The sequence below is a fragment of the Balaenoptera musculus genome, chromosome 15, assembly GCF_009873245.2.
Source record: "Balaenoptera musculus isolate JJ_BM4_2016_0621 chromosome 15, mBalMus1.pri.v3, whole genome shotgun sequence".
Taxonomy (NCBI): Eukaryota; Metazoa; Chordata; class Mammalia; order Artiodactyla; family Balaenopteridae; genus Balaenoptera; species Balaenoptera musculus.
Genome location: NC_045799.1, coordinates 9,163,930 through 9,186,371, shown reverse-complemented (window position 1 = coordinate 9,186,371; position 22,442 = coordinate 9,163,930). Strand labels below are relative to the sequence as shown.

At 40.9% G+C, this 22,442-nt stretch overlaps 1 long non-coding RNA gene across 1 annotated transcript in view; it reads left to right on the top strand.

The window, feature by feature from the left end:
• The window catches only part of LOC118882024, a 201,052-nt gene extending 180,442 nt beyond the window's left edge, over nucleotides 1-20,610 (top strand). Inside the window, exons 2-4 of the long non-coding RNA XR_005016650.1 lie at nucleotides 6,628-6,741; nucleotides 16,651-16,850; nucleotides 20,368-20,610. This is a non-coding gene — a long non-coding RNA (uncharacterized LOC118882024). The remainder of the gene's footprint in view (nucleotides 1-6,627; nucleotides 6,742-16,650; nucleotides 16,851-20,367) is intronic.
• Nucleotides 20,611-22,442: the final 1,832 nt, after the last annotated feature.

Below are 22,442 nucleotides of genomic sequence, written 5' to 3'. Positions count from 1 at the left end.
TCCCTCATGGAACTTATTATAGTCAAACAAAATATCGATAGAGATTATAAACCAGACAGAACAAGTGTGAATAATCAGGACAACACTCAGCTCTTCAGGCAATCCAGAACATACCAGATATACTGTATCTGAGACTAGAAAGAATGTTGTTTGACTTGTGATCAAGCTGCAGCACACAAGATTAGAATTCTACCCTCTTTTATGTTATTTTGTTTGTGTTTTAATAAGCATATCCTCTTTGCACTTCTTCTTTCCTGATGATTAGGAAACATTTCTATCGATATGTGAAAATCTTATATTTTACTGTTAAGAGGAGAATTCACAATACAACGTATAGTATAATCTAAACTGTGCAAAAGAATGCTTAGGCAAAGACCACCTAGGAACACACTAAAATATGTAAAATTATTTTGAGATGATAGTACTTACGATCAATTGAATTTTCTTCCTCATAGTTCTCTGTATTTCAAAAAAATTTGTTTTAAAGGAGACCTATATACTTGACTTACTTTTTAGTAAAGTACATTGTTGGGTAGACGCCAGGTAACACATTGTGGTTCTATCTCTTTTGATAAAAGGATTTTGGTTGGAAAATATGTGCATGTGCTAAGGAAGATTTCCTGTGTTCATGCGTGATTGCAGGGCAGACGGTATGGCAGAATCAATGGCAAATTGAACACTGCACTGAATTAAAATATGAATGTGAAACAGAAGTTGGGCCAATGCAAAGGTGATTGCAAAGAGGTGAGAGAGGATGATGGGATTTGAGAGAGGAGGGTTCAGTGTTTGACATATTGAAGGATCATTGTGTGAGTTCAGAGAGTGGTCATGATATGGAGAGAAGTTTGGATAGGGAGCTTAATAAATAAGTAATGGCCACCGAGGGTTTCGACAGTTTCATTTTTTTTTTTTTTTTAATTTTTATTTATTTATTTATGGCTGAGTTGGATCTTCGTTTCTGTGCGAGGGCTTTCTCTAGTTGCGGCGAGCGGGGACCACTCTTCATCGCGGTGCGCGGGCCTCTCACTATCGCGGCCTCTCCCGTTGCGGAGCACAGGCTCCAGACGCGCAGGCTCAGTAATTGTGGCTCACGGGCCTAGTCGCTCCGCGGCATGTGGGATCTTCCCAGACCAGGGCTCGAACCCGTGTCGCCTGCATTGGCAGGCAGATTCTCAACCACTGCGCCACCAGGGAAGCCCGACAGTTTCATATTTAAAGAGATATTTATGAACTATTGCAGGACTTGGAGAGGCTCTCTGCTTCTCTCTTCCCCTCTCATTACAGCCGAAGGGAAGAAATGAGGTCTAGAGAAAAATGCAGACACCCTCAGAACCGCATACGACCTGTTCATTAAAAGCGAATGTAAGAGTTAGCACAAGTTTATACGGAAAAGCTCACTTTTTATCTCTACCTCCAATAACTGCTTCAGAAAGGTATCCCATATGGGTTGCAGCTAAATGTAATGCATCCTGTCGTGGAGTGCTTTTGGTTCAGAAGCTGTGTGAGGCATTTCGATGAGGACTGCACACACCCAAGCACAAAACCCTTCTCTGCTTCAGGATTCAGAGTTGTTTATGAAAGAGACGAAGTGTAAATGCAGAATGCAGCTATTACCATATTTGCATGTTTTGTTTCACTTTGTTTATTTTTAAATTAAGGCTTGTTGACAGCCACCCTGAGGATTATTGCAGCGCACAGTTATTCACTATTTCTGCATCCGTGCATTATCTGAGACTTCCCAGAGTGCAATCTATAGACATACACGAGCCTCTGGGAGTGTGAACACAGTCGTACATGTGTATGCACATTCGTGTGTGTGAAATGAGATTATATATATAGCATAAATTTAAGAGTATAAACCTTAAAGTCACAGAGAACTGACTTCAGTTTCCCTATCCATAAGATGCAAATAGTGATTCCCTCCACACTGGATTGCTGTCAGGATTAAATAAGATAGGATACGTAAATAATTTAGAGTGTTACCTGGCGTGTAGTAGGCATTCAATACATAATATCTGTTATTACTGCTGACTTTATATAGATATATATCAATACAAACAACTGCTAATAACTATGAAAATTGTGGTAAGATCTGCATTTTAAGTGCATTCTCTTTACCTGCATTCTGATTCCAAGACGAGCAGATCACTTATCAATATTTACATTGATTTCTCTCCCCAAATTTCCTTCAACCCATTTTATAGAATGAGAATTCTCTCTCTCAACTTCCCTGACACATGATTCACATTCCCTGTTGGGGAAGGCAAGGAGAGTCCAGAAGGAAGATGGCTCTCTTTCTTAGATCTGACAGCCTTTCTTTATTCCCTTAAGGAGGGGAGAATTTGCCTAACCCAGGTGTGCAAACATCCATCTCTGCCCCAGCCTGTTGCAGTGGATGTATTGTAATCCCTCTTCTTGGGCATTCAAGACACTTGTATTTCATAATCAGTTATCAGCAGACAGGTGTCTTGGAAAAGCTCCTTGGCTTGAAATTGTCTGTTCCATCATCCTGTCCATGGAATAGACACAAAAAGATGGTTGAAGGGGTACATACACTTTTCTTTAAGTAAATTAAGTTTTCTTTGAAAGGTGTTTTCAGTCTTTCCCATGACAGGTGTGACTTCCAAAAGACACGAGGTCCTCAGAGATAAGTGAGTTCATTCAGTGATAAATGTGGGTCACCCCGTGGGCATCTGCTGGACCACCTGTGCATGAGATTTCTGTGAGTTCAAGAATGGCGGAGTGAGAAGATCAGTGACCTCATGCCTGCCCCACTGTGTTGGGCCTGCTAAGGATTAGGTGGTACCGCAGTGAGAAAATGAGGATTTTTCTTTCCAGTGATAGTTTTAAAGGCAAATAGTTTTGCCTACAGAATCTAATAATGATGAAATATGACTTGAACCCCTGGAGAGAATTCTAGGCCAAATTAACTCCCATTGGTAGTCAACTATAAGCTTTCAATATATTTACAAAATCAGTTCAATATATGCAGTTACACAGAAAGGCTCACTTCCAGCACGAAGAGGTCTTATTAGGGGCAAATGCTATTATGGGCCCCAGACATTCAATTTAGACAGGAACTAACTCCAACATTTATGTTAGGATTGTATGAAAAATTGTATTTCTGTCTTCGTGTGAATAAGTAAGAGTACATGGGCTCAAAGAATGATAAGAATGATTTCTTGAACAAAGGAAGAAAAAGAAATTCTTAGAAGGAAGACTTTGGCCTAAGACAGAAGCATGCAGAATTAGGCCATGGTTAAATAATTGAACAAAGAGATTTTACTATTAGCTGAGAGAAACAGATAAGAAGGAGATGATGTTTAGGAGTAGGAGATTAATGTGTATAACGAGTAAGAGAGAGCATCTATTGATCACTTACTATGTGCTACATGTTAGGGATACGTGTTAGGGTATTTGATACGTAAATACCTGATCTCATTTGATGATCATAAAACCCCATCACAGAAGTGCAGAGTAGGAGTTGAAGCACAAGGTCCTAAGGCAGCCTAAGTTCACATCCTGACCTCACAACTTACTAGCTGCACTGTCCTGAGCATTTTGTTAACCCTCACTTTTTGCTCATGAAAGTGCCTGCACCTCATAGATATTATGAGATTACATCAAATGCTGCTTGAAAAGCACATAGCTTGGCTTGTAAGAAGTTCTCTTAAAATCTAACTGGGATGAAATAATTATCATAGTTTTACAGATGAGGAGGTGGAGGCTTGGGAGGTTGAGGAACTTGTTCAAGCCTGCACAGCTAATAAGTGGCAGAACTGGGACTTGAACTCAGACCTGTGTCACAGCAAAACCTATATATATGCAGCCCTACGTCACTAGGTAGAGAAGGGAAGTGTGATCAGTCCTTTGCTTCCATAACTTAGGACTGGCCAGCCCGAATGTGGATATGCTCCATCAATCAGTGGGTTAATGCATTGGGGAAAAAACCAACAGTAGGGCGGTAAGTTCTCACAAGTCCAGTTCTGAAACTTTAAAATCTAAGTTATCCTTCCTAGTGGTCTTAAAACACATTCCTTTGTCTTTGACACCAGAGCCAGATTAATTGCAGACTCTGAAAGCCACACTGGTATAATGAGATTCTATAACTTGAGGAGTAAAAACACCTACACCTTTTATTAGTTCTAGTTAATTGCTTGAGGCCGCATAAATACTCCTAAGTAGAAATTTTAGTGTATCCTTCATGCAGTCTTCCCTGACCCCATACTCTGCCTCTGATGCCCACATGAATTGTTCCTGAGTCCCAGGAGCTATAGCCATTTCATAGACTCACCTTTGCTTCAAAAGCCAGTTGGAGAGAGAAACGGTGGTTAGGAAGGCTGGAACCCAACCTCAGGTCCTAGCTGCTGCTGTTTCTGGTGCTTCCACATGGTGTCACTGTTGAGAACAGGTCCCACCCACCTATGTGGCTTTGCCCACCCCTGAAAGGAGGCCTTTTAGCTGCTTAAGATTTTAGCTTTGACCAAAGTGAAATCCCAAACTTAAAATCCCTCTTGGATTTCCCTTCTGTGCTCAACAGTTTCTAGGAAGTATGCCTGCTGAGTTGGAATGGCAGGATGTGAGGTCTCGCCAGCCTTAGTCACGTGGTATGCCCTGGGCAGGTTTCTCCAACAGACCTTTAGGGACTGATGTTGATTCTGGGTCCCCAGCCAGGATGCCCCTCTTTCTCAGTGACCCCTTTTTGAGGCCTGTAAAAAGATCTTAAGAATACCTCAGTGAATCAGAGAAGGTCTAAAAATAATGAGTTGCCAAAGGAAAAAGTCAGGAAACTTTTCTTTGCATCAGTCACCTTGTCCCCTATTTACCATTGCTTCTCCGGTAACCAGCTCTGATGGTAAAGTAGTTGCTGGACTTTCCTTGCATGGCCAAGTGGTGCCCCTTCAGTAACTCTTCCCAGAGTAAAGAAAATCTGCAGGTTTCCCTCTGGGTCTTCACACACAGAGTTGCAGCCAGTAGCTTTTCAGGCAGGAAAAAATTAAGGCTTCACCACACTGTCATTGCTCTACATGATTGCTCATTTTTCCAAGCCAGAATCTGTGTCCAGAATATAACAAATGGGACTTAGTATTTGACACCTTTGAACACTGAAAGAAGAATTGCACAGTCATAAGGAAGAGTGCTTGCTTGTCATGTCTGTGTGACCTGAGTCACTGATAGCTTAACCAAGAAGGAATAGCGATGTTGTGACTCTTCCCCAGAGCCATCCAGGAGATTGGATTAACAACACATTGCTGACGAGGCATAATTAACCTCACAGTGGATTGTGAAATGCTGAATCAGTTATTCAGATACTATTTATAGTAGCCTTTATTTTCATGCTGCTTTTAATCTAGCCACTGAACAAAAGAAGAAAAAAAGCCCTACAACAAATGGTGTGTGACATACACAGGGTGCCCTAGCAGAGAATCAGGGGAGAATGAGTTAGGATGATCAGGAAGACCTCTCTGAGGAAGGGGCATTGAGGCTGAAGATAGAGGCGGGACCAATAGGCCAGTGGTTCTCAGCCAAGGGCGACTCTGTCCCCCGAGGGACACTTGGCAATGTCTGGAGGCATTTTTGGTTGTCACCTGGAGGCGATAGAGGAGGTTGCTACTGGCCTCTCGTGGATGGGGCCCCCGGATGCTGCTAGCATCCTCTGACATACAGGACAGACCCCACAGGAGAGAGTTACCTGACCCCAAACGCCAGTAGTGCTGTGGTGCAGGCTAAGAACTGGGAGGCGGATTCCAGCCATGTGATAAGGGTACATTGTTTTAGCCAAGAAATAACCAGAGGAAAATACCCTCGGAAACAGCATAGTTTGTTCAAACTGATAATCCTGTGGTTGAGCACAGGTGTTGACATCTGGGAAAGTTTGGGGTGATTTTAGGAGAGAGGCCAAAGTCAAGTTGGGTAAAGAGAGAGGGTCAATCACTTGGGCCTTGAGGGGTCAGGCGGTAAAGGAAAGGCCTGAAGCTGACTTGGTGTAAGCTGGGGGGATGGTGGTAAAACTGGAGAGGGCCACCAGCTCTCAAGTTCTGCAGGCCGTGGCCATGAGGAGCAGTGGACAGGGTTGCTAAATATTCCAAGTTGTAAAGAAAACATACATCTTGAAGTTTTATAGCTGGGCAGATACTTTATCATTTTTAACACTGTACCTTCTAAGAAAAAAATACCGCAGGTGAAATTTTTGGCCAGCAGAGCTTAATTGGCAAGATCTGGTCAGAGATACATAGGATGGACTGATTTCCTCACCTATAGAGAGAGGTGTTTGGACACATAGCTCGCTTTTCAAGTCCAGTGCTACATGCTATGACTGTAGAGAGCCGATCACCCAGGTCATCCCAGGTGATAGGTGGTTGATGTGCCACAATTGTAAGTTAGGGAGGGTCTTTCCTTCCACCGCTAACACTTTCACTGCATCTTTCTCTGCACCTTCTCAACCCAATAGCAACGCCCATGCAACCATCGCCAGACTGGCTTCAACAAGATGGAAGGAAAAGACAAAAATTCTCCTTAATCCCAGTTGATATGTGACTTTGCTTAGCACTTTGAATATTATTAAGTGTTTGAATTTCTTCCTGTGTCTTTTTCACCGAGATGACTGTCTTTCTCTTTCGTTGACAGCCTCTGCAGGACCAAATTGACAGCTCTTTAAAGGCGTCTGACGAAAAGCAGCATTAATTAAGTCATTGCCGGACTGTAATTGTGTTAAGAAGTAAAAATCTAATATGAGAAAAGGTTAGTGAGTCCTCTCTTGTGTCAGATTTTCTACTCCCTATGAATATTAATGTTCTTAATGAAGACAATCTTTGCCTCATCAAGCCGTTGTTCTGCATTCAGGTGCCAAATCCCCGTGCCATTGATTTGTTTTTAAAGAACAAATATGTCAGGAGAGAGTGACTGTCCTGTTTCTTATCAACATCATAGAGGATGCTTTTGTATTCCTGGAAAGAGTTTATAGATTTTGTGTGCGTGTGCAAGCTCTTGTGAAGGGAGAGGGATAATGACGTGCCGGCAGGGTAAATGAGTTACAGTAATTTAATATTGGTGCTGCGTTGATCGCATTACCTCCTTTTCTGCGTGTGTGAAAAATAGTCATGCAGTAGTCGGGTTGCAATCAGCAGTTTTAATGATAAAATAGAAATTCTCACCAGAAAAAAGAGAGGCCTGCAGTTTAAGCATTGAAATGAGCTTGTGAGAGAATCTGATCCTTCTTTGCTGATGACCCACCTCCTCTGATGGAGCAGATAATGATGATGCTGATGAAGGGTGTTTCGTAAACACGCTGGGGACCCCGAGGAATCCAGCGAGGAATCCAGCGGTATGGTACTGAGGAATGCCGTGTGCCTTCCTTCTCTCTCTACATTGACATCTACCTCTGTCTCTCTCACTGTTTACTCTCACCTCCTGCGCAGACGAAATCTTAACTCTCTTCATCAGAATTCTTGGCCAACAAGTGGAACAACCCTTTTGTATGGTATCACTTGAATTCCTCTGTTCTAGAAAGTCCAGGGTATCCTGCTCCTGTGAAGAAGGTCGGCATTGTCAATACTTTTGCTGATGAGAGCCTGATTGTGAGTGAGTAAATTGAGTTTGTACCTCACTGATTAGGACCTGTTAACAGAACTGAGTTGGACTGATAGTAAAAGGGAAACGCCGGAAGAGTGAGTCAGTTATGGAAGGTGTTGCTTGCGTACACAGGTCCAAGCTGATGTGGTTTTCTGTGATGGTCAAGGGCTCCAGGCTCCCTCCAACTTTCCACTCGCCATCTCTAGTGTGGCTCTTGTCCTCACGGGCCAAGATGGAGGCCGAAACTCCAGCCATCACCTTCACTTTCAGAGTGGTATGTGGGTAGCTTCACATTCCCCAAGAAAAGAGAGCTAAAATATACTGTGATCATATATGTGCTAGGCAATTTGCCTCTATTATTTTATCTAATTTTTAAGTTGCTATATGATGTATCACATCATATAGTATTAGTTTTCTATTGCTATGTAAAAATTAATGCAAACTTTGTAGCTTAAAATGACATAAATTTATTATCTCACAGTTCCGTGGATCAACAGTCAAGGAATGGTTTACCTGGGTCCTCTGCTCAGGGTCTCACCAGGCTGGGATCAGGTGTTGGTGGAGGCTGGGATTCTCATCTGAGTCTCTGAGTCCTCTTCTGAGCCCACCGCTTGTGGGCATAGTTCATTTCCTTGTAGCAGTATGACTGACACACCCCTTTTGTTGCTAGTTGTTGACCAGAAACTTCTCTCACCTCCTGGAGGTCACCTGAAGTTCCTTGCCATGTGGTCCCCATGTTCACAACATGGTGGTTTGCTTTCTTCCAGGCCAGCAACATCATCTCTCTGAAGCTTCATCCTCTTTTAAAGGCTCTTTTGACTAAGTCGAACCCACCCAGGCTAATCTCCATTTGATTAATTCCAAGTCAACTGATCAGTAACTCATTACAGGAATGATATCCCATGATATTCCCAGGTTCTATCCATACTCAAGGGGAGAGGATCATGCAGAGGGTGTAACACCAGGGGGTGAGAATCTTGGGGGCCATTTAGAATCATGCCGCCACACTTCACCTCTTTTACAAATATGGAAATTGAGGCTTATATAGACTAAGAAACTTATCTAAGTTTGCAAGTGGAGTAGTCAAGGGTTATATCTATGTCTTTATGACTCCAAATCCCATGAGTATTTTCCGGGTGAGGTTATACTGCTCATTGTCTGTATACCTAGGGGGGTTAGCCATGCCTTTGGTTTTGTGCAAGGTCCTTTAATCAAGTGTCTGTCAGGTGTAAACTGTTCATTAATTCATTCAAGAAGTGTTTATTGAGGATCTTTTATTTGCTAAGCACCAAGTAGGGGAGACTGTGACGTGAGGCAATATGGAAGGATGGTTAAAAGGTACTGGGTCTCTCTGGATCTAGAAGGCCACGGTTTGAATTGGACTCTGTTGCATATTAAGGATATGACCCTCTGCAATTCACTTAACCTCAGTTTACTCAATTTGTAAAATGGGTATGATAGTAGTAGAACTTTGTTTAGAGAGTTGTTGAGTTGTATAGCTCGCAATCAACATTTGTAATTATTATGGAACATTTGTGTTCATATGGTCTGCTTTGATTGCAAACTTTTGGAAGTAAGGGGTGGAGTCTGGAAACTCTTCTGTTGTACTATCAAGCCTTCCATCAAACAGCAAGACGTATCAGAAAATTAATTCTTCTTGAAGAGGATGCTGATAGTACACTTCTGCCATGAGGCAGATTTTTCCCATCTTAACACACACACTTGGGCATTTGGAATAGAGGGAAAAAATGGCACATTTTACTAGTTCTCTCCAAACACAGTGCAGACTGCTAAGCTGTTTCTTCAGAGGGGGAGAATCGAATTGGCTCCAGATTCCTTCTCGGCTGCCAGACCGTGGGAAGTGAGAGAGAATGTCAAAGCTGGCAGTTGACAAACAATGAGATTGTTCCAAAATGAGAAGGATTGGCCTAAGCAATATCCTTCACAAATGTTTTTCTCAGCTTTTAATGAAGAAGGAGAAGGGAAAAAAAAATTCTACGAATCCTACCAAGATATTCTGGAGCACTGGGGTCACAATTTGCAAACATTTCAAGTCTAGGAATGTACCAACTTTTAGTGGATACGAAAAAAAAATAATACATATGCAAGTAATACAAGTAATTAAAGAACTGTCCTTCTAAATCAAAATGAACAATAAGGATGGTACTAGAGTCTCCTTTGACACCCTCTCTTACTTCTCTTCCCTTCCCCTAAAGAAACCACTATTATGAGTTTGAAGTATGGCCTTCTAACCATTTTTGTCTTTAAATAAATTGTACCTATGTTATATTCCCTGAGAAAATACATATAATAGTTTTGTTATTTATACCCAGAACTTACAGAATTGCTTGGACTTCTTTTTACTTTTATATAAAAGTATCTTACGTACATGCTCTGCAACTTGCTTTTTTCCTTCAACGATCTTTCTCAGGTCTTCCCATGTCGATACGTATTGATCTTGCTCATTTCTTTGACCTGCTAAATAATCCTACATTTAATTCATCTATTCCGTGTTGATGGAGTAGATTGTTTCCAACTTTTCAGCATCATAAACAGGGCTATAATAACCATCTAACGTGGAAAAGCGTAGCAAGGGGCCTGCCTGTCACTCTTCCCTTTGCTCATATGGTGTCAGGGTATTGTCACTCTAAAGGTTTTTCCATTTCTGTTTTTTTTTTTTTTCCTCCCGAATTGACCAGTTTGATAGCAGATTCATTCATTCCTTTAAATATTATACAGGAACAATATGTCAGGCCTTGTGCTGGGTATTGGGGATATCACATCCAGTAAGACAATCCCCTCTGCCCTCAGCAGCTCAAGTAATAAATTGTATGAGAGAGGCAAGCCCAGGGATTCTGATGGCACATAGTAGGCCATCTAACCCAGACAGTGGAGAGGTTAGGGTTAGAGAAAGTTCCCTGGGAGACAGTGGTTAATTTGATTCCACTCTTAGGAATCATCCTTTGAAAAGAACAGGTCATTCCTTTGAACCTGAACAGCAAAGACAGTCTGTAGATGGTAATGTGATCTTGTCTGGTGACTTCAATACACCGTAGATATCACTGAGGGTATCTATTGGCTGGATTATGATTTAAGACTGTGCACGGAGAGACAAAAAGAGGAACCACAGAGAGAAGATGGAGTTGTGAATTATGCTGACCTAGGGTGTGTCTTGGAAATTAAAAAAAAAAATCATGATATGAATGCGTGCATATACGTGTGTGTGTGCATTTCAAGAGGGGATACATCTGCTGCTCTTAGTTAATCTAGTGACTCTGTAGCTAGGTTTCTAGTAATCTGAGGATTCAAATTGTACCTTTATGATTAAAAGTCATTTTCAGTTTTCAGCCCCCAATTTCCTATCATAACCCTGGGGCCTCACTTTTCGTCTAACCATGTTCTAAGACTGTCACCTGTTTCTCTTCATTACTCACTTCTAATTCTTAGACTGTGAGCTGTGCATTTTTCCTGTGAGACTGCCAGTAGGTCGGGCCCATGCAAAGGCAGAAGGGTCAAGTCAAGGCCCCGACGTGGAAGTGGGAAAATCAAAATATCTTCTTTGTAGGACTTCCTTCCACAGTCATTGTTGTTCCTGCTCTGACCTCAAAGTCTGGCAAATCAAAACATCATATGGGCTAAAATCCCCATGTGTTAAAATAAAATTATTTTTTACATGAGAGAATGTCAATATGGATCTATGTTTTGAAAATTCCTTCCCTATTTTGAAAGGGCTTCAGTGTTGTCTCACATTTGTGAACTTTCTTGAAAGAAAAAGCGTGTTTTCAATGAAAAATTAGAGAAAATACATTCTGTAGTGTTGTTGTTTTGTGAACTCTAGCTAAAATAGAGTGGAAGTAAAATCAAAACAAATGTCTCCAACTAGAGGTTTTTGAACTTTCTTTTCTCTTATGTTCTGAAAAGTTAATTCAAAGTAAACTATTTGCCTTTAAGAGGGGGTAGTGGATACCTTTGGAAAAGTAATATTTCAAAATGTAAATATGTACATTTTATACATGTAAGTAAAAAAGTCAGGATGAGTGGGAATTTGTTTTTGAAATAGAAGTTGTATTATATATTAAATTGACTCTGGGGTTCACCAGTTAGAGATCAACTCACCAGGTAGACATTGACTCACCAGTTAGATTTCAGCTAGTAGTGCTTGTAGATGGATGAGCACTAAAATAATAATAATAGAATAAATGCCCATTTAGATAAAAACACATGGAATTTTCAAGAAGAACATCTTCAATGTTCTTGAACACTTAAGATGTTCTTCTTGAAAATCTGTTACAAGTCAGGGAATTTTAAAAAAATATCCCTTTTCAAATGTAAAATGAGGACTTCCATTTCCAAAAAGAGTAGATGCATTTTTTCTATTCTTCCCACGAAGCACAACTAAAGACCCTGCACATTATATAATATATATATATATATATATATATATAACAAACATAAAAAGACTGAAAAGTGAAGAGAAGAAAGCAAAGAGAAGAAAGCAGAGCAGCTAGGGACCTCGGTACTCAAGAAAAGATGTGGCGAGTTCCTTGGTTTTCTTTTTGCTTCATGCATCCCAGACTTGGAGCTGAAGAAGCCAGAAACCCAGAAACACCAGCAGGTGCAGTGAAAAAAGCCCCAGCAAAACCCTGCTCTCTCTAGCCAAAGGACCAAGAGAGGGGCAGCCTAGTAAGGTGGAAAACTTTTAAATAACAACCACCAAAAGAAATGTGGCACAAACACCACCTACACCAGCAAAGGCCAATGGGAAGCTGAGATGTCCCTTCATGAGGCTGTAATAAGGTGCCTCAAAGCCCACACCTGATTGGGGTCAGAGGTGGCCCCTGGGAGAGTCAGGACTTCCACTACTGCCCACCAGTAACAGTTCCATCCCTCTCCCCTGGGGGTGTAAGTGAGGCCCAGTGGAGAGCTAGAACTCCCACCCACCCAGCAGTGATGAGGAGCCCTAGCTCCCCCTTTCTGGTATCAACAGAGACTGAGCAGGGAACCTGGACTTTTACATGGGGACAGGAGCAAAGGAGCTACAAAAGGACATTGCCATGAGGTATCCTTGTGATGTCGGAAATGTTCCATATTTGACTGCATCAATATCAGTATGCGGGTGGTGATATTGTGCTATAGTTTTGCAAGGTGTTACCATTAAGAGAAACTGGACCAAGGGTACAGGAGATCCCTCTGTATTATTTCTTGCAACTACATGTGAGTCTATAATTATCTCAAATTAAAAGGTTTAATTTAAAAAATGCAAAATGAAAAATTAAGTTTGCTATTTTCTGGTCTTCATTCATCATCTATTTTCACATTCATTTATTTATTCACAAAGGCATTTAGCAAGAACTTACTAGGCGCCAGGCAGTGAGGATCCTAAAATGTGTAGTTTCAGTTTTTGCTCTCAAGGATTTATTAATCTCTATAGGAGAAACCAATATGTAGAGCAATAAAAAAGAAAAAAAAAATCCTACTTAAAATAAAAATGGATTATTTGGAGGCTCCACATTTTATCACCCCAATCAACTGGTAAGGGTCAAATGGGCAAAAAAAAAAAAAAAAAAAAAAAAAGGACTTTATAAAATACATTAAGATGCAGTATAACTACAGGGACTTGCTCCAGAGAGTAATAACCACCCACCAGTCACAGGACAAAACCATCCATGTGGTGGATAATTGGGACATATTTGTATCTTGCATTTTTACTCCTTAAAATTGCCGTAAGCATCATCATCTTTTTTTATCTTGAAATGGTTTAAATAACATATTTTCAAGGTTTTAGACTATGCTGGCTCATTTTACAAAGTACCACTTCTGCTTCTTCTTGTTCTGACCCAAACTGCTAAGGTCATCATCCATCCACTTTGCACCCTGATCATCACTCTTTCCCGTCAATGCCGGGCCGCACAGGGCAGCCCCTGGAGCTCATGCAGGACTGCAAACCCTCCCCAGTGTGACTTCAATGGAAGATCAGGATAAGGGAAGGGAATCTCCAAAAGCCACTCCAAGGGAAAATCCACTTTCATCTCATCCTTGTCTTTTCTCCCTGTTTGCGTCAGTGTGTTTCCACAGCTCATAGCAATCCCTCCCTTGGAAACTTAGCATCTCTTCTCTCATGTGGGAACTATTTTTACAGTGGTTTTTGAGTTTGTGTTGTTGCCAGATTTAACGTAATGTAGACCAGTGTTTCCCAAATTCAGTTTTGCACGTTGGTGACAGTCTGTGACAAAGTTTTTACAGATCTTCAATGAAATAAAGGAAATCAGAAAAACACAGGATACATTTTACAAGCCAAAGGTATTCAGTGGAAAGGGTGGTCCTTGATGGAGATATTATTTTTCCTACTTTAGGGGGTGTTCAAAATGACTTCTCTTCTATGTGAAGGTGTTTATGTTGATGGTGATTACATTTTGCTTTTAATGGTCCTACTATGAAAACTCAAAACTCCTCCCCTTTCCACCCCTCCCCCACCTCTGTTGATGGCTTACCCCTCCCTTCTCTGCAACTTATCTGTGGTTGAAAACAATTAGCAAAAATATTGGAGACTACGAATACACATTTTTTATAGGCAAGAAAATATGATAGTAGAGTTTTCTGAAGTTCCATGGAAAACTAGGAAATGCTCACGTACTGTGCCCCGCCCTCCCCCACCCCCCGGAAAGTCATAGAGCACATTTGCATTTATAGACTCTGAAAAGTACTGATGCAAAGACACTTTTAACCTTGTGTACTATTGAAGTTTCTTAATTAATTCAACCATAGTATCCTTATATTTCCTGTACACAATATGTATTTGGTCCACAGGGCGCATTTGGGGAAGTGCTGCTATAAATGAAATATGATGTATTCGGGCGGAGAAAATAGTCGGAGGAAGAAATTTGGATAAGCTTAGTCAGACAAACTTTTATGGAAGCAATGCGTTTGGAACAAGCTTATTTGAAAGTGAAAAGGGACTTGGTCTGGCTGCAGGAAGTGGCCAAATACAAAGATAAAATTAATCTATACAAGCAGCTGCAAACAGACATGCCAAATGGTTCCAGGGAGCTAACCTGAATGTGTGAAATAGGCAAGGATTACTATTGGGGAGTGGTAGGGAGTGTGGTAAACTAGGAAGCACACTCTCTGCTGCTCATATTCAGTGAATCGTCATCATTTAAGAAGGTGGGAGCAGATCTTCTGGATTGTGAAGAGAAGCCAGATCCAAATTTTTTCATGAAAATCTCTTTTTAAATGTTGACAATTCGAAGCTAAAAGCAAAATGTGAGCCAAATATATATATTATTACATATATGTATGTACATATATGCATATATACATACATGCTATATGTATTTATGGGTTGCTAATTTAAAACCTATGATCCATTCTTTCTTAGGGAAATTGTTGCTGAAATTATCTGACATATAATGATAAGTATAATGAAATGTACTGTATCAAAAATTACACTGGTGTTGGGGGTATAAAGCATCCTAAGCAACCATGAATTTTTAGGTTCAATATCCATTTAGGCTAAGATGGCACTGTTTTGAATTTCCTTTCCCAAGGAGGGTCATGTTAATGACCCTTTTGTTGAAAAAACGGAATCCACCTAGCTGCCTGCCACACTCTCTACTTCCCTGTCTCTCTCTATTTTGTTCTGGGCTCACCTCCTGGGTCCTCTCTGCAAAAAAAAATGTCATCCACGTGTGCGTCTGCTCTTGCTGTTGCAGCTTGTGGAGCATTAGCTACGGGCAGACAGAAAGATTTAGTTGAGGTTTTGTCAGCAGCAGAGAGAGAATTCTGAGATTCCTTATAATGTCTGGCCTATGAGTTGTGCAGGGGTCACAGTACACAGATTGCATTTGTGCCCGAGCGTTTTTGTTTTTTTTTTTTTAACATCTTTATTGGAGTATAATTGCTTTACAATGGTGTGTTAGTTTCTGCTTTATGACAAAGTGAATCAGTTATACATATACATATGTTCCCATATCTCTTCCCTCTTGCGTCTCCCTCCCTCCCACCCTCCCTATCCCACCCCTCTAGGTGATCACAAAGCACCGAGCTGATCTCCCTGTGCTATGCGGCTGCTTCCCACTAGCTATCTATTTTACATTTGGTAGCGTATATATGTCCATGCCACTCTCTCACCCTGTCACATCTTACCCCTCCCCCTCCCCACATCCTCAAGTCCATTCTCTAGTAGGTCTGTGTCTTTATTCCCGTCTTGCCACTAGGTTCTTCATGACCTTTTTTTTTTTTTCTTAGATTCCATATATATGTGTTAGCATACTGTATTTGTTTTTCTCTTTCTGACTTACTTCACTCTGTATGACAGACTCTAACTCCATCCACCTCACTACAAATACCTCCATTTCGTTTCTTTTTATGGCTGAGTAATATTCCATTGTATATATGTGCCACATCTTCTTTACCCATTCACAACTGCTACAACACCACCGCAACTCCAAAGAGGGCGTACAACTCTCAGCCTTGGATCAAACTGAACAAGTTTTAAAAAGTTATGCTCCTCTAGGTGGTCACAAAGCCCTGAGCTGATCTCCCTGTGCTATGTGGCTGCTTCCCACTAGCTATCTATTTTATATTTGGTTGTGTGTGACCACCTAGAGGGGTGGGATAGGGAGGGTGGGAGGGAGACGCAAGAGGGAGGAGATATGGGGATATATGTATACGTATAGGTGATTCACTTTGTTATACAGCAGCAACTAACACACCATTGTAAAGCAATTATACTCCAATAAAGATGTTAAAAAAAAAAAAGTTTTGCTCCTAGTCATAAAAATTAATCTCCATAATGTTGTTAGGAATTATCAACGTTGTCATTTTTAACTGGCACCCACCCCCCATCTAGGTGGATGTGAAAATACACAAGGGTGATTTGAAGTGAAAGGGTGGTTACTGCATATTACAGCTCTCTAAATACTCATTTTTGAGAGTATTTGCTTCCAACATCTAGAAGTTCCCATAGAAGGAGAGGCATGTTTTCAGCGTATGCCAGTGCTTCTCAGCTGAGGGGCACTTGTTCACTCCTCCATCCACCCAGCCCTCCTGGGGCCATTCGTCAAAGGCTGGAGACAGTTTTGATGATCATATCTGGAGGAGGGATGCTACTGGCATCTAGTGGGTAGAGACCAGAGATGCTGCTGAACATCCTACAGTGCACAGGACAGCCCCACAGCAAAGACTTCTCTGGCCCAAATGTTGATAGTGCAAAGGGTGACAAACCCTGGCACATGCCAAGTTGAAGGGTTGCTGCTTTGAATTAATACCATACATAGGTGAGTTGCCTTCGAAGCTGGCAGAGAGTGTGTTTCCTTGTCCTGCCATCCTTGCCAGATTGGCTGGCACCCTACAGAACCACTGTCTCATTTCAGCCTGGAACCCATCTTGATCTAAGTCCTTTGCAGGAGACTCCTAGTGAGATAAATGTGCACTTGTTAACCTGGGCCACCATGTCAACTGCTGCTTCTCGAAACTGTGGGAACCAAAGATTTTCTCTGGGAGAAGGCGGTGGTGCTCCGAACTACACTATCACTTCAATAGATTTCATTGTAATAAAGTCATAAAATTGAAAAAGGTCAAGATAGCCAGCATTTATTCTCTTTCTAGCGTATTTCTGGGATTCTATGTCAGATCAGACGGAACCAGGAGGTGAAGAACTCAGGCACAACAGACAAATGTGACCCTTGCCCTCATGGTCTTATGGTCTACACCAGGAGTTGGCAAAACTTTTTCTGGAAAGGGCCAGATAGTAAATATTTTAGACTTAATGGGCCATATGACCTCTGTCACAACTACTCTCAGCTCTACCCTTTGTAGCAAGAATGTAGCTGTGGACAACCCATAAACAATGGGCGTGTCTTCGTCCTTATCAACCTTCAATTTAAAAAAAAGCGAGGCCGCGGGCTAGATTTTGTCCCCAGAAGCTGTGAGTTTCCCCGATCTTTGGTCTACATGAGTGAGATAGATGTTTATTCAGATAAAGTACTTGATTAATTGTATTTTTTCAACCTTTCTGGTATTCTATTCTCCTGTCTGTTGCATGATAATTCCTTTGCTATACTTAGATCTCAGTGTGAATGTCACCGTTCTCAGAAAACTCGTCCCTAACCACTTATCAGAAGTGTCCCTCTCTTAGTTTTTCTGTCACATCATTCCTGCATTAATGAACTTCATGGTGCGTATAAGCCAAATTATCTTGTTTATATATTTGTTAAATTTTTTTTCCCCTTGCAGAAAAACAGTAACCTGGTCTGTTTTGACACTTATATCCCGACCATGGGGAATAGTGCCTGGCACAGAGCAGGTGCCCCCCCCCACACACAGCCTATAAAGGAAGCTTACAAGAACATACCTAACAGTAAGACTTGACCGAGTTTGGGGGGTGGGGGGATCAAGTTGTACACGTGGTTACTACAGACTGTCATTTGAAGTAACTACTAATGTCATTAGCTAATGGATGAATATTATGTGCCAGGCAATATTCTAACCATTTACGTGACAATTTAATGAAAAATTAATATTATTACCATTTTATAGGTGAGAAAAGGACTGAAAGATCAGTGACTGACTTGAGGGTACTAATGAGTCTGGATTGCAACCCAGGAAGTACAATTCCTGCTCTTAAACACTATCATATGCTGCTTTCACAATATGCCTCACCAACAATATAAAAATTATAAAGAAACAAACAAACCCCAAACTTGACTGTACTAAAAAAGTTTATTTGTTTGATCACATGGTTCTAGTGTGGTAAGAAGAGAGAACCTAGTAAAAAAAAAACCTAGTAAATTTCAAAATGTGAATGTCCCCCTTCGGATTGATTTTGGCAACTTGAATCCTGAATCTCCCATGCCTAGGGTGAATTGGGTCCGGTGGTCTTCAGGCTGTGGGGAGGGGATGTCAGATCCTTCTGTATGGGGCTGGTTTTTTGCAGCAGGCACAGCAGCTCAACACACAGCTGCCCTGCTGTCCTGCATTTCTTTGGGTGAGGAATTATCCAGTGAGGATTCAGCTTTATGGGGCAGGGCAACAAATGCACCAAATATTTTTTGCCAAAAAAAATATGTGTTGTGTTTACTGTCAACTACCTGTACATGAAACAAGACGTCGTCCCTGACCTAAAGAGCTACCAAACCAGGAAAGGGGTGAAAGCAGGCTGCCTTGATGTACAGCCAGGAGAACAGAAAGGAGGGGGAGATTCAGGGGATCAGGGATTAGTGCATCTGTGTAACAAAATGTGGTAGATCGGGGCCAGAGTATGACGTTATGAGGGGCACGTGGCATTAGGAGAAGGTGATCCTGCAGGACCTGAGTGCCCTCCTGAGATGCCATCTGGACGAGCCCTAGTGGGACCACATCTTGTCTTAATACTCATGATCTAATCAACACCGAAGGCTCACTCAGCATGGGGCACCATCCTAGGTGTTTTACAGTGTTCTCTCACTGTTCTCACAACAGACCTACTATTATTATCCCCATTTTCTGGATGAGGAAACTGAGATTTGTAGGGGTTAAATAATTTTTCCAAAATCACACGGGAGAGCCATGAATGGAACTCAGGTAGACTGGCTTCAGGTTGCACGCTCGAACCTGACCCCATCCCCTTTCTGTAGAAAACAAGGCTTAGAGAAGGGCAGCAACTTCTCTGAAATGTGAACCTGGATTTGAGCCCAGATCTTCATGATAGAGAAGCCCATGGTCTTTTCGTCACCCTAAGAAAGTAGCTGATCTGGTTTTGTTGGCTTAAGAAGGGGAGGAGGGGAGGAGATAGATCTTGTTGGATAGATCCAACAAGACTCAAAGACTGCCTGGATCTGGACAGAGAAGCATAGGAATGGGAAGCTTTCACTGGTGAGTGCCTAGTATCTTGGACATGCCATTTTGCAGTGATAAAGGAGACAAATGGAATAGTTTGGAGAATTAAGGCAATTTTATTAGTAGTATTATTGATCATAAATAACCTCACGCAGGCATTTTCCTCCCCCAGAACTAGCTACTACTAACTTCTGGGAGGCACCCTTCTTCCAGTCATAGGTCATATACAGTATTTCAAGTCCGAGGGCATACTATTTGATCACAAATCCTGACCTCTATCTTGAAGACAAATGCTCTGAATTTTAAAAGCCTACTTCTGGAAATATTTAAAGCCAACCATTTCATTAAATAAGTCCCAAATATCCAAACAGTATGACTGGGATAATATGGAATTATTTCTAAAGATGACTTGTTCTGAGCAGCGTATTGTGCTAGGGAGATGGAAATCCTACCTTCTCTCCTCATTCACTTACTGTGATTAGAACCAATATATTTCACATGTATCAGAGAGGGATAAAAGGTAAAGTGGATTTGGGGCCACAGCTCCCCTGTGGGCGATACTGATTATGTGATGGGTCTCTTGGTTGCTTTTATGCAAGATACAGCTTTTGGATAGGCTGTAGCACATTTTCACTTCATGACCGCTGAATTCTTGGATTTAGAACTGGCTTGGTTCATCTTGTATAACTGAACCTCTTTTATTTGGGCTGCTTAATTCTTATCATTTTTGGATGTAATCTTTTATCTAATGATAAAAAATAATGCTTAAGCGGTTCAGGCTAGAATCCATTTTATTTTCCAAACCAAGAACTCTTTTTAATCTTACCTTAAAAACTGGAAGGTTTGATGAACCATGCTTTGCACTGATCTTGGGATTAAAAGATTCATATACATTACTGGCTTTCCAAGCCTTAGAAGGCCTGACCCCTACTTACCTCTCTAGTTTTATCCCACACTTACCTCTCTTGTTCTTTCCAGATTCCAGCCACATGGCCTTCTTCCATTTCTTTGAGTCAGCAAAACTCCTTCCTGCATATTCTGTTTGTGGGGGCTGAGAAATGCTGTTTTTGCGCTGCCTCATCCTTGATCTGTCCCAAATAACCCTTCAGTGATGGCCTAATGTTACCTCCTCCAGGAAGCCCTCCCTGACATCTTTCTTCTCCTCAAAGTTGGATCATTTTCTCCTGTTTCATAATATCACTGCACTAATTTCTTCTCCTCTATAGAACTTATATCAATTAAAATTAAATATGTATTTGTGTTATTATTTATAAGTGTTTATTTTTCCAAGAGGCTACAAATTCCCTATGGACATGTTATTCATGGTATCTCAGTGCCTATAACAGTGCTTGACACATAGTGGTTGTTTTTGTTTTTTTGGTTTTTTTTTAACATCTTTATTGGAGTATAATTGCTTTACAATGGTGTGTTAGTTTCTGCTGTATCACAAAGTGACTCAGCTATACCTGTGCATATATCCCCATATCCCCTCCCTCTTGCGTCTCCTTCCCACCCTCCCTATCCCACCCCTCTAGGTGGTCACAAAGCACCGAGCTGATCTCCCTTGCTATGCGGGCTGCTTCCCACTAGCTATCTATTTACATTTGGTAGTGTATATAAGTGGTTGTTTAATAAATAAGAATAAATAAGTGAACAATGAATGATAATTGGTTAATCAGTTGCCTAATTCTGTTAATAAGGTCGGGAGATGTTGCTGAAAGGCAACTCAAGGTCTTCAGAACTCAGACTCTGAGTTCTGATACTTAATTCTGAGGTTTACATAAAATTTCTACATTATTTTATGCAAGCATATTTATTATTTTTTTCAAACTTAAAAAAAGAGTTTAATCAAATCTTCTGAAACCTATTGAGATGCTCCTCAGTTGCATACAATCTATTCATTAAAAGCATAATATGCCATTGAAAAATCAGAAAATATTAATTATGGCAGCATTACCCAAAGTGCTTTGTGGAACATTAGTTTTGGTGGATGTTAGAGGAAAAAGAGTCATATGATCAAGTGCAATTGGGAAATTTTTTTTTTAAAGTTAGATTTTGTTTTAGCAAAGGACTTCTAGAGCCTTAAATACGCTAATTTGCATTATGAAAACCAAAGAGAGGGATTTAAAATGAAGTGTTTTCTAAATATGTTTGACCACAGAGAACTGCCTGGTCACAGACCATCCTCTGTAAACGCTGATATGTGTAAAGAAAGGCAGGGTATATATGTCATGTTTATGCTGCTTTGGGGAGAAAGAACTGTATTGGTTTTTTATAAAGAAATTCTTCCTCTCTCACAAAGCAAATTTTAGGAAATATGCTTCCTTGCTTGCATTGGCAAGCAACTTCCAATCAAATGCCAGCTCGGTTTTATGGACTGAGCATCAATAATAACTATCACTGAAATGAAGGCCTGGAGTTCCCATTGTCATATTCCACACTGAGCTCTCATTGAAAGTAGGGATGGGCAGTGAGCTTAGGAATATTTAAGAAGTGAATCAGTGTTTAAATGACACTGTTGATGGGGGAGTAGAAGCAAGGAGGAGCAATATTCAGATCTGGGAAAATAATCAGACTTTGAAATATAGCCTCAAAACTGGACAATTGAGGAAACTTGCAGGGGTTATCTTCTAAAGGAGAAGAATAATTCAGAAGTTCAAACAGAGAGCTTATGTTAGCATGGGTGCTGGTAAAACGCAAATAACTTCAAAATAGCTCATGTCTAAAACCCAGAAGAATATGGGTCTGTGCCAATATGCACTTGTTAATCTGCTGAGAATAACATTTCTCTTGTATTTAATGACTGGAGGGTGTGACTCATGAATTTGATGGTTAACAGGGTAGTCTTGTAGCCTCAGGTATTTTTACCCATCTAAGCAGAAAGGGGAAATATTTAGGGTGTAAAAAGGACATGAATTTATAATAAAAATAGCATGAGGGTTTGGTGGATGGGGTATCTCTGTGGAATACAGAGTTAAACAGATTACCATATGTTCCCTTCAGGAGCATTTGAAAAATGAAGACCAAATGTGTTTTATAGAATGATGTTCTTC